This window comes from Chiloscyllium plagiosum, unplaced genomic scaffold (assembly GCF_037043375.1).
Source record: "Chiloscyllium plagiosum isolate Xiang-an unplaced genomic scaffold, Cpla_swu_hap1 HiC_scaffold_49, whole genome shotgun sequence".
NCBI lineage: Eukaryota > Metazoa > Chordata > Chondrichthyes > Orectolobiformes > Hemiscylliidae > Chiloscyllium > Chiloscyllium plagiosum.
The window spans coordinates 9,733,652-9,747,410 of record NW_028270187.1 but is presented as its reverse complement, the minus strand read 5'-3'; the positions used below and the strand labels follow the sequence as shown (position 1 = coordinate 9,747,410).

Sequence of the window (13,759 nt, the reverse complement as noted above, 5' to 3'; positions counted from 1 at the left end):
CCAGTCCAGAGAACTACTGCCAGTTTGTTTTCAACGTCCCTGGAATGTTAAATACAATTTTGGAACCCCTAACCTGAGGAGAGCTCATAAGACCAGGACAAAAAGAAGCAGGAGTATGTAATTTGGCTACCAAGTCCCCTCCACCTTAAAGCGATCAGACCTCAAGGCTATAAGACGTATGAACAGAATTAGGTCGTTCATCCTATCGAATCTGCTCCTCTATTCAATGAGACCATGGTTGATCTGATCTTTAGGTAAAAACCAGGGCTACAGATGCTGAAAACCAGATTCTAGATTAGAGTATTGCTGGAAAAAAAAATGAACTGCTGTGATTTTCCAGCATTACTCTAATCTTGATCTGATCATTGTCAACTCCACTTTCCTGCCTTTTTGTCCCATAAACCTCGATTCCCGTCCCAGCTTTAAAATCTGTCTACTTTACCCTCAAATATATTAAATGACCCAGCCTTGACAGCCATCCGAAGTAAAGAATGCCAAAGACTCACTCCCCTCGGAGAGAAGAAATTCCTCTTCATCTCCATTTTTAATGGGTAATTCCAAACGCCCACGCCCCGCCTCTGCCTCGTCCTTATTCTGAGAAGATGGCCCTCTGGACTATGCCTCACCCACACAAGAGTAAACAACCTCTCTCCAAATATAGCCTGTCAAGTACTCTAGCAATCTTCAAAAAGGTGGCCTCTGATTCTACTAACTTTCAATGAGTGAAGGCCCAACCTATTCAAATTCTCCTCGTGAGAAATTACTAACTCCCATGTGTGGTACCACACTTTACATAAGTGACTGACTGAGCAAAACTAAAGTTTCAGCATTAAATCATTTTGAAACATTTGCATTTGTTTGAAATTTGTTTGAAGGTCAAGAAAATGGTGCAGTTTTGGTCGCCACACTACCATAAGGATGTGGAAGCTTTGGAGAGGCAATTGAACTTGTTTACCAAAATAATGCCTAGTTCGGAGGGTATTAACTAAGAGCAGATATTGCACAAATTCAGCTTGTTCTTGCTTGAATGTCAGAAAGAAAAGGATGACGTGATTGAAGTTTTCAAAATTATGAGCTGTATGGGTCGAAAGGATTGTCAGAGCCTTTTTCCCAGCGTCGGAATGTCAATTACTCAGTTACAGGTTTAAGGAAAAAAAAGATTCTAAGAAGATGTAAGGAGCACCTTCTTTTCCAGAGAGGGTAAATACCTGAAATTCACTGCCAGAGGATGTGGTGGAAGCAGATACAATACAAATTTTTAAAAGGCGTTTGGCAGATAAATGACCAGGCAGTAAATAGAGGGACATGGACAGCCGTGCAGTAAAAGTGTTTCAGTTTAGATAGGCATTATGTTGCAGCACAGTCTTGCGAGGCTGAAAGGACTGTCCTGTGCTGTATATTCTTTGAACACTGTGCACTCCACTTCCATGCAATTTTAAAAAATGTAAATGAAAGTCAAAGTTCGCTTATCCGTGACGACAACTTCAACAGTTTCACTCTTTTGCCATGAGTTGTATGTCTCACAGTGATAAGACCCGCCACTTTCATTGTTCGCGAATGTTTCATAAATATTACCCCATCCATAAGCGAAAAACTGTCCATTTTTGTAAAAATAAACAGCCCGTCTTTTTCCTGTCCCACATTGAAATTTTAAAGTCTCTCCTTCTTTTACAAATCCATTTGTAGCATATACTTTAAGTACGGGCCTTCCAAAAGCTGAAGAGAGAGAGAGAGAAGCAGAAAGGTTGAGGATCCAATCATTGCATCATGTTGACCTCTCACTACTATAAACACAGTGTGCAGTTCAGCCTCAGCGTCCCAGTATAGAGAGTTCCAGTTCAAGTTGTCTATTGACCAAAGGGTACAGTCCAGACAAAAAAGTCTGTACTCGGTGAATTTAGTTGGCACCTAACCATTGATTGCTTGATACATCGCCTCTGCAGCGCCAACCGTTAAGTCAACTTCTTTATTTTTCAAAGGGCTAATTGTTGACAGGCAATAGTTGATTTACTGTTCGGAAGAGTTAACTGCACAGATTATGTTTAGCTTTATTAGAACCAATTGATTACAATGTAAAAACATTTCTGCAATACTCAATGCTTCGATCAAATCTCAACTCAACCTGTGCAGCTGAAATGAGAAAGTTCACAATATTATCTTTCTGTATTTTCCAGTAAAAACCCCTATCCGCTGCAAAGCTTTACTTAATTAACAAGGCAATGGTTATCTCCATTAATACAGAATCTAATCATTGCACCTTCACAATCAATATCCTGCAAGTTACCATTGAGAGAAATCTAACAATCATGCCTTGTTTTTCAACTGTGTTACAATCCCTGAACTGCCTCACTATCAACATGCTAGGGTTACTACTTTTTATTCAGTTTTCTTTAATTCATTCACTGGATTAGGGCGTCGCTGGCTATGTCTGCATTTATTACCCATCCCTAATTGCTCAGAGGGAGGTTAAGGGTCAACCACATTGCTGTGTGTCTGTAGCTACATGTAGATTCGACCAGGTAATGATGGCAGTTTCATTCCCTTAAGGGCATTAGTGAGTCAAATGCGTTTTTCCAACAATTGGTAGATATTAATTGAATTCAAATTCCACCATCTGCTGTAGGGGTTTTGAACCCAAGTCCCACGAACATTGTCTGAGGCTCTGATTTAAGAGTCCGGTGATAACGACTCTAGGCCATTGCTACCCCTTCTGAGAGAAGGCAATGGCCTCTACTGAGAGAGAATTTTACTATCGCCCCCTTCATATTCAATTTCGCCATCACTGCATCTTCTCACTATCAACACCTTGGGGATTACTATTAGCAAGAAACTCAGCTGAATTCACTATGCTAATATCATGGTGACAAGAGAAGATCAGCGTCTGGGAATATTGCAGCAACTAACTTACCTCCTGACTTCGCCAAGGCCTGTCCACTATTGACAAGGCACAATTCGGGAGTGTGATGGAATGCTCCCCACTTGGCCAAATGAGTGCAGATCCAAAAAACAGCACAACACCATCCAACCACAATGCAGCTCCCACTTGATTGGTACCACATCCTCAAACATTCGCTTCCTCAAATATCGATGCTCAGTAACAGCAGTGTGTACCATCTACAAGATGCACAGCAGAAATTCACCGGAGATGGTCAGACAGCACCAGAAAACTCACTACCACTTCTTTCAGAAGGATAAGGTCAGCCAGTCCATAGGAACACTGCCACCTTCACGTTACCCTCGAAGGCGCTCAGCATCCCAACTTGGAAATATAACATTCATTCTTCCGTGTCACTGGTTCAAAATCCTGGAATTCCCTCTCCAAGGGCATTGTGGCTCTTCCTGCAGCACTTGCCGGAATGGCTCAAGAAGACAGTTCAATCTCCACCTTCTTAAAGAGAGCAACTAGGAAATTGGTCAACAAATGCTGGGTTCAGCCAGTGATGCACATATCCCACGAGTGAATAAAGTTTCATGTTCCATGCCCCTGCCTATTATAGTCTGTCCGCATTTCCCTCTGTTGTCCTCCCTTACGCTCCTCCTTGTTTATTACCTTTCCACGCATCTGATCACCTGTTATGGAATTGAGGATCAGAATTGAAGTTAATGTTCATTTATATTTATCATAATGGTTATCATAGCTAGTTCTGATCAGTACGAGGCACCATTTCATGCTGATGTCCTGTCAAAAACAGACAGAATTGTCCATTTTCCACATTATTGTCTCCAAATATATTGTGTCAATGATTACTGCCATTAACTGCCAGTGCCATTACCTTGCATTTTACTGGCAAATTTGTAATGTGACTTTAAGTTTTAGCTTCCTAAACCCCTTTTTAAGTAAATCAACGCAGCAGTCATTAAAACCTTCAATTTACTCTCTCGCCACTCTTATCCATCCACTGCTTTCCTAATCGTATTTAAGACCTGAAGAGCATGAGAATAAGAATAGACCATTCAGACCCTTGATACTGCTCTGAAATCCAATTGGATCATGGATGATGCGACATCCCTCACATCCACCTTCTTGCCTGATCCGATAATCATTAATTCCCCCCACTGATCAAGAATTTACGTCAGCTTTAAATATACACAAGGACTCTATGGCTAGAATTTCCAAAGACCCCCACACCTGTGAGAGAAGAAATCACCCCTGATCTCAGTCAGCAATTGCTGCCCCATTATTCTGAGACTGTGCCCTCTGTTCCTCGACTCTCCACGAGGTAGTAACATCCTCTCAGCATTGACCCTGCCAAGCTTTGTATGTCAATGAGATCACCTGCCATTCTTTAAACGTCAGTTAGTAGAACCCTAACCTGTTTAGACTTTGCTCAAAAAGACAATCCCTCCTTCCCAGAGATCATGCTAATGACCCCTCTCTGGATTGCGTCCAATGAAATGGTACCTTTCCTTAAATAACGGCAGTACAATTTCTCAGTGCTCCAGGTGTGGTCTCCCCAGCACCTTATAGGTTAGCAAGAAGGACTTCCGTAGTCTTTAGTAATAATGGCCAAACTTTCCTCCATATTGCCTGATTACCCGCTACCACCTCCTTTGTGCTAGTTTTCTGTGTTTCATACAGAACTTCCACATCCCCAAGTCCCTTTGTGCTGCAGCTCTCTGCAATTTCTCTCCATTTAAGTCATACTCCATTTAAGTTCTCCCTTCTGAAACGAACGGTAACTTATGTTTCCCAAAAAAACTGTTTAAAATCCCATGCTCATTTGAGAGTTGTGGTGGAGTTAAACTTTAATGCAGATTTAATGAATAGATTCTGTCCAATGTGACTAAGTCATTGGTCCTCTTTTTAACTGTTGGTATATCCACGAGGGATAAGATTTGAACATGATTCCAGTGTCTGACCTTACAGAGGATATCCCGAACTCTGGACAGAAAAACAGGGATTAAATCCCAATTGATTCATATTTAAATTGTCACTGAAAGGATGTGCACAGCACGACTTCAGATTTCCAAATAATTATCCAAAAACAAAACTTGCAGTTCGTTTACTTTGGATGATCTGACAGAGAGCAAGATTCACTGGAAAATAGAAGGGAATTGAAATGCAAATGTCATTATTTCTGTAAGTGTCCTTGAAACGGCAAAGTAAAGACAATGTCAAAGCAATATAAGCGGATAAGCAGCAGAGAAACAACACCTGTCCTGCCTGTAACTCAATAGTAACTGTTAACTGTTCACTCCCATTGAAGTGGACATAGAAATATGAATTTATATCAACGTGTGAGGACCCATTGGTTTCTTCATCCTTTATCACATTCCAACTGCCAATTTTGCTTTGTACCTTCCTGTTTTTTTATTTATTCCCTCGTTTTGCCTTCCTGATTTCTCTCTGCTTAGGTTTCCATTACATTTGCAATTGTTCCTACACAAATAAAGGTCTCTGGAAATCTAGATTTCTTGTAAAATAAAGTACATTTGGGAAGATGATTGCAAAATGAATAAAGTCACATGATTCTGCGTTTCCTGCCTAAGTGTGATTCTTAGAAACTCCCAAAGTCAGCCAGGTCTCACCAATGACCACACTGAGACTTCTAGCTCAGCGACGATAGGCTACTCTTACAACGAAACATCTCTGAAGAGTTTTGAGCTTGTTGTGCATCGCCCTCTCATCTAAAATTACTTCACAAGAGAGCGAGAACCATCTCCAGTTTACATTCAGAGCTAGAGAGGTCTACAGCACAGAAGAAGGCCCACCAGCTCATAGAGTCTGTACCAGTCTAAAACAAACACCTCACTATTCTCGAATTCCATTTTACCAGCACTTAGCCCCTAGCTTTGGTATCGCAAATTGACATCTAAATCATTCTTCAATGTAATGAGAGTTTCTGCCTCTCCACCCTTTACAGGCAGGGAGTTCCAGATTCCCCACCACCCTCTGCGTGAAAATGCTTTAGCTCACATCCCCATGTAAAACTCCCGGTATTTGTTTCCTATCTATGCGTTCTATCTGCCTCGTCCCTATCATTAATCCCTCCACCAAAGAGGAAAACTATCTCCTTGTCTATTCTATCTAGTCGACTTCATCATTTTTTGCATCTCAATCATGTCCCACCCCATCCCCCCTCTCAATATCCTCTGCTGTGAGGAAAATTACCCCAGTCTCTTGAAGTTATCTCCATCATTGCAACTCTTCAATCCCCAAGGCAACATCCTCGTTAATCTCCTAATGTTGATGGAATGTGATGGCATATCCATTCATTGCTCAGTGACATATCTCGCCTCTATATTGTTGCTGATTGTCCTTCCTTTTGTGCGATTCTGAAATTCTTCTGATCCGCCCATGACTTAACATTTTTAGGTCTGATTGCCCAAGTGTGTGTAACATGTATCCTTTTCCGATAAGATCAAATAATGTTGTCCGAAGTGGGAACAAAGGACATGATGAAATGATTATTCTTTTCTCTCTCTCAAAATATTATCGTCCATGTTGCCAATTTGTTTCATTCCAGAATGTTGCCAAGTTTTTTTTTATGTTGGCCACAGTCATTAGATTCTGCTTTTTGTATCTGAGAAGGAAGTGTGGGGTTATCTACTGCAGAACGTAATCTCACGTGACCGGGAAACAGCACAGGTTTGTCATGGGTAAGGTCCCTTAGAAACACACACTTACAGAGAATCAGAAGCAAGGAGGTCTGTATCATTTTCAACACGGTTTTGTAGCACAGCATTTTCCAACTCAGTGTGACCTGGTGCTTGCTACATCGATGCCTGCTCTCTCTCGCATTTATCTGTAACAGAAGACAATAAGTTTAGAAACAGCAAAAGGGGCTGCTCTCTCCATACGCTGCTAGCACATCCAACTGATTAGTTCGATATATAGTGTGAGAAAGCTGCTCCTTTAGCAAGGTTATGCTGTGAATTCCTGGAGGCATGGCATTCTAACCAGAACTCCATCACTAAACACATTGACTTTGATCCCATCTACCTTTCCTTGAAAAAAAGAACTGGAAATGACATCACTATCTTAAGAAAGCAAACCCTATAAAGAGAGAGGCGGGACATGCCGCCAGCGCTTACCAGAGACTCACACTGATTATGCTACCTAGTCATGGTGACAAAACTATTGAAAACAAACCTTCCTGTTCAGCGATCTAACGTACATACTTAAAGTTATGCTGTCCTTAGTTGTTTCTTTTTAACAGCACAGATTCCGACAAGTCTGTGATTTGAAAGATTTTAGGACTAATTTGATAATAGTTAACAGATACTGTCTTAGACAGAAGGTTTTCATATTTAAAACATACTTATACAATCAAATGAGAATAGCCAGATGTCCCAGCTCAGCTCTCCTCTGGCTTGGTTTGGTTTTTCGCAGTAGCGTGGAAAAAGATGCTGGGCACAAAGAAGCAGGTCCAAGCTGGGACTGTCTCTCTCTAACTTCTCTTCTGTAACGCCCTGTGTTTGTTTTTACTTTTTGTGCCAAGGGGTGTCTGTGGGGATTGCTGCAAGTGTTGGCACAGCATCATTAAGTTGGAATAATCTGTTGGGCTTTCGGATGGGTAGGTTATTCTGTATTCTGTTCTCTTTTGGTTGTGTTTCATTCAGTAATCTTGTCAGTAAATTTTGTTTTGTTTAAAACAAAGTCGGTTGGCCAGCTGCAATACTTCTGGAAATTCCACGTGACACCTGCTTAAAACAACGAGTAACTTCAGGGTCTTGGCTACTCTCTTGAAATGGTTTGAGGATCTGGCTTGGCTCATAACAACAGGAACAGCAATAGACCATTTAGCCCATCGAGCCAGTCCACCAGTCAATGGTTGATCTGCAGCCAAACTCCACATACCTGACTTTGGCCACTATCCTCTTCATAACGTTGCTGAACAAACATTGATCCATCTCGATTGAAAACTACCAATTGATCCAACATCCACTGCAGTTTGTGGAAGAGTTCCAAACCTCTCCCACTCTTTGTGGGTGAATGTGTTTCCTAACATCTCTCTTGAACTTTTTGGTCCTAATCCTCAGACAATACCCACTCAATTTCTGGAATCCCCAACCAGTTGAAATAGCTTCTCTTCTTACACCCTGTCAATATCTTCGATCAGATCACCCCTTAATCTTCTAAATTCTCGGTAAAACAGGCCTCATTTGTGCAATATCTCCACATAATTTAACGCCTAAAGTCTAGGTTTCATTCTTGCTAACCTACGTTGTACTGCCTCCGAGGCCAATCTGTCCTTCCTAGCACGGAGTTCGGGAGAGTACTGTTCACGTTAGAAAAGAAAAACAAAAATCGCTGGAGGAACTCAGCACCTGTGACAGCATCTATTGGGAGGGAGACAGAGTAGCAGAGTTAATATTCCACTTTATAAACATATGGAGTACTGCAGAAAATCAGCAGGTCTGGCAGCATCTGTTACAGAGAGAGAGAAACAGCTAAGAGCCAAACACAGGCTAGTTCAGTTTGGGAATTCTGATTGGGATGGACGAGTTGGGACGAGTCCACTCTGTAGGACTCTATAAGTCCAGTCCATGTAGCTGTCCAGGATCAGATTCTGATCTGGTCACTGGGAATTTTGAAGCAGGTTGAGGCACAATGTTAAGGTGTCCTGAACCTATTCTTTTGCCCAGAGTCTTTGCTGCTTACAGGACCAGAGAGAACCGCAGCCTACTTCGGTCTGACCACCATCTCCGAGACAGAGAGAGAAAGACAGAGAGAGAGAGAGAGAGGTAGCGGAGGTCGGAGAGATATAGGAAACTTCCCCGATTCATGCTGATCACATGCATCTCCATCCTGAGCCAACCCCGCCATGAGGAGGGAACACCACAACAACCACATCAGTCTTTGGAATGAGCTTTATCAGAGTTTAACAGCCAACACCGAGGCTGAATACACTTCTGCAGCTGTCATGACGATGATGTATTGTCAGAGCACGTTCTACCGTTAAACCAGCAACATCTGTGACTAAAATAGAAATCACTGGAGAAAGTGAAAGCAAAACAGTCGTGGAGCCTACCAAGACAGAGTGACTGACCATTCCCCCATCTTAATATCCACCATTTTGTAACTCTATTCCGCTTTCACCACAATTGACAGCCCCTTTATCCTTTGCAGCAGCAGTGATCTTTTCCATTCACCCCGCCTTGTCAATTCTGAAGAAGGGTCACTGGATTCGAAATGTTAACTCTGTTTCTCTGTGAGTTTCTCCAGCACTTTCTATATTTATAACGAGTAACATAGAACTTACAACAGCACAGCACATCAACACGCCCTCCAGTTCCCAGTGTTGTGTCAAACGGAATACAAAATAAAACTGATCCCTTCGGCTTGTTCTTGGTCTGTTTCCTACCATTCCTTTACTAAAACCTATGAAAATAATACCCACAGCTCTACCCTCATTGATCATCTTCGTCACCTCATTGTAAGATTCAAGCAAGTTGGTAAGGCACGTGCTGTCCTGCACAAAGCCATGCTTTTCCAAATGTGCACAAATCCTATCCCGAGGAATCCTCTCCAATAGCTTCCCAACGACTGAGGTGAGAGTCACTAGTCTATGGTTTCCTGCATTATCCCTATTTTCCTTCTTGAACAAAGGAACAACATTAGCTACTTGTCAGTCTTCCAGGATCTCTCCATTGGCGAAGTGATGCTACATAGATCTAAACCAAGGCCCCAGAAAATTCCCTCTCTTGCCTCTCTCAATTACCTGGGTAGACAACATCGGGCCTTGGGGTAGATACTATATAGAGCCCTTCGGACTTATCCACCTTAATGCTCTTCAAGAGACCCACTTCCTTCTTGTACTCACCATGCTGTAGCATATTAGCATATTCCATGCAAATCTCACTATCCTCCATATCCTTTTCCTGGGTGAATACCAATGCTCATTTAGGATCTCACCCACACCTTCTACCTCTAAACACAGGTTCCCTCCTTTTTCCTTGACTGGTCTTACCTTCTCCCTCGTTATCCTCTATTCACACTGAGACCTGCTGAGTTTTTCCAGCACTTTCTTTGTTTATAATCTGTCACTTGAACACTGTTTCCCCTTTTTCTCTCCCTCACTTCTGTTTTTGTTTATTATATTGCTCATTCTCACATTCGCAATTCAGAAAATAACATTGTGACAACAACAATTTGCATACAGCTATTTTTGGACACATAGTCAAAAAGTAATGATCTGATTTTTCCAAATCTATACTGTGCCACTGACCCATCTGATTTTATTTTACAGCAGAGAGCATTTTCAATTATATTCAGACAATCAGTGCTGACATGGGACTAAGAATGTGACAATTGGAATTGCAGTATTTATTAACACAAAAACTGTGGGGATGCTGGAGATCTGAAACAAAAACAGAAAGTGCTGGAAAAGCTCAGCAAGTCTGGTAGCATCTGTGGAGAGAGAGAGAAGGAGAGTTAACGTAACAGGTTATGAACACAGTGAGTGCGAGAAAAACTCAGCAGGTCTGGCAGCATTTGTTAGAGTCAAAACAGAATTAACGTTCCAGATTATGAACACAGAAAGTACTGGAGAAACTCAGCAAGTCTGGCAGAATTTGTGAATAGAGAGCTAACATGACAGATTGTGGACACAAAAAATACTGGAGAACCTCAATGGGTCTGTCTGCATGTGTGAATAGAGACAGAACAGAGTTAACATTCCAGGTTATAAACACAGGAATCGTAGCTGTTGTGTGTGACCAACCTTCTCCATCCATTATAAGGACGGTGAACAGTTCTGTATAGTTCTGCAGATGCAGAAACATTGAACCCTTGGGTAACTGAAGCATACCTTCCTCACTCTTACGTTCAATTCCCGTCACACGGAACCGGAAATTCCGACAAGCTTTTCTGATTGCTTGCTGCAGCTTCACACCAACCTTCCATCCTTACAGAACCAACTGCCTGGAATGTGCTGATTTCCCGACTGGCAGTCTTTCTGAGAGTTAAGTGTTTTTGTTGTTTGATTCTGAAAGAGAAAAAGGAGCTGCAGTGACAGAAGGAACAGCTGCGACGTTGTTTCAATGCTGTCTCCACTCATTGTTCCAGTCAGTCCCCGCTGTCTGGGGGCCTCTGAAAATAGCACGAGTGCTGGAACCATTTTGAGCAGAGTTGTCTGTGAGGCAAGAGGTTTCCATTCTGTAAACGCCATGTTCAGTGGAGTTCATCGAGTGAGCGGGGGATTGCTGAAGTGAAATTGTGTGTCTGAACGAAACGGTAACTGCAAGTGCCGACTAATGGGTACTCATGTACAGGATATATAACAGCCTGGGGGTTTGGCTGCTTCACACATCTGGTATATGACTGGAAGGTAACGCAGGAACACAGGTCTGCTGTAGTTCCTTGTTCAGTAGATTAGACTGAAACACATTTAATTGATATTGGCAACTAAGTGCAACAGCATTAACAACACCTCCGCTTATAATAGAAAGAAAACTTATTAGGTTAATGGAGGGAAACTTCAGAGTGATTCGGTGCAGAGGGATTTGGGTTTCGTTGTGCATGAATTGCGGAAAGATCGTGAAATAGCTCCATGAGGCTGCTTTCCCATCAACAAGTCCCCCTTCATTTACATGTGAGGTTGCAGCTTTCATGTGGTTCATCACAATCCAGCTGAGAACCCTCTCCTACAATGAACAGAACTCCTGTAACCCCTGTTCATATCTGTCAGTCAGGGCTCCCAGATCGGACCAGGTTAGAAGCACCAATCAGGGAACTTAGGTTCTATGAGGTTCGCCTGGCTGACCTCTTTCCAAACACTACATCCCATTTTCCCTCAGTGCTGGTACATAAACCTGTTCCTTTTCCCATAGCATATGCTTGTGCGTTTTACCACCAGGTCCAGTCCTTCCAACTCTGCCTTGAATACTGGCAGCTTTTACAGGACCGTAGCCTGCCTATTGCTCGCAGTGTGGGAAGAAAGTCATCATTTTCCTCAGTCAGTAATGGTGTTGAGGTAGTGACATGTGCGGTGTCCATCTCATTCTGAGAGGTTTCTACGAGGATAGGCGGAGAGGGAGAACCCACAGGTTGTGACAGCCTTGCTGGATGGTCTAAGGTAGTGGGGTATGTTCTGCTCTTGCCCAGTTTGTGAGGGTGCAGATTTCATGTGGTCCATGTGTTTGTTCAGAATTGCATCTTCTACCCAAAATGTGTATGTCATGTCCTCTATTTGAGAGATTGGGGTGGTTATCCAGCTGCCAAAAGCAGTTCGTTATTTGAACATCGCAAAAAGGTAAACTAACCTATTGTGCCTCATAACTGGTAGGACCGGTGATGCCCAATTCACAAACTGGGCAGGTTTGATGACTCCTTCACTTTCCAGCCTCCGAAAATCTACCTCTACTTTTGTGCATAAAACTAATGGCACTGGCAGAATTATGGAATTGCTTCTTGGCCTCTTTGATCATCCCTGCAGCCTGGAGCAGTGACTCACAGCACCAGGGAGCCGGGTTTGATTCTACCCTGAGCCAACTGTCTGTGTGGAGTTTACATATTCGCCCTATGGCTCCATGGGTTTCCTCCTGATGCTCCGATTTCCTCCCACAGTTCAAGGGTATGCAGGTTAGATTGAATGGCCAAGCCTAATTGCCCTGTACGAGGATTAACCCTGGGAAATGCAGGGTTACAGCATGAGTCTGGGTGGGATACTCTTCGGTAGGTCGGTGTGAACTCAATGGGCCAGATGGCCTCTATTCCAACAGTGGGGATTCTATCCTATAAGCTTGCTGAAAAACTTGCGAATATTTAATTAGGACTTTACTCAGGCAGTCGTTTTCCAGTCTGAAAATGTTGAGCTAATCAAGGTCAATGTTTCTCTAACAATTTCACTTTCAAGCTTGGGCCCGAGGCTTTTAGCACAGTTAGTTCAAAATGAATCAGCTGCTTGCCGAACTTGTACCCTTAATTGGTAGGAGGTAAAAGCAATTTAACTGTTCCAAATCAGCTATAGGTGCACTTTCTTGGGTGTGCACCATCCTGAATACCAACCAATGAGTTCTCTTACTGGGTATCATGTGCTATATTTTGTCCACATAAACAGAAGCTACAATCACCTGTTGGCCTGCATGAGTACAATTTTTAAACATGAACCATTCACTATCCACCAGCAACCACATTAGTATGGCCCCACAATCCATCCTTGTCAATTCCTGCCTCTTAAATTATATATCCTTTTATTTAGATTCTGGATCCTACCCTCTAAATTCAACTACGTGGCTTTTCATCTTCATGGAGAATGGTGCCACATTATGGTCACCCTGCTCCAAAGGATCTTTGCATGACAAGACTGTTAATTTCTCATTGCATCTAGATGAGCCTGTTGTCCAGTTGGTTCTTCAAGGTTAAATAACTATCCCTTTTTGATTCTTCAAGACGATGGCTGACCAACACTTTCTCTATTCTGGATTGGTGGTGCTGGAAGAGCACAGCAGTTCAGGCAGCATCCGAGGAGCAGTAAAATCGACGTTTCGGGCAAAAGCCCCTCATCAGGAATACAGGCAGAGAGCCTGAGGCTTGGAGAGATAAGTGAGGGGTGGGGAGAAAGTAGCGTATTCCAAATTCCAAATTCCTCCGCCGCCGCCGTATCTGCTCCCTGGAGGACCAGTTCCACCACAGAACACACTAGATGGCCTCCTTCTTCAGAGACCGCAATTTTCCTTCCCACGTGTTTAAAGATGCCCTCCAACGCATCTCGTCCACATCCCGCACCTCCGTCCTCAGACCCCACCCCTCCAACCGTAACAAGGACAGAACGTCCCTGGTACTCACCTTCCACCCTACCAACCTTCGCATAAA

The 13,759-nt window shown here is 42.8% G+C and overlaps 1 pseudogene; it reads right to left on the bottom strand.

Annotated features, from left to right (window-relative positions):
* Positions 1-13,759, bottom strand: part of LOC148135503 (Fc receptor-like protein 2) — a 39,318-nt pseudogene that overhangs the window by 15,014 nt on the left and 10,545 nt on the right.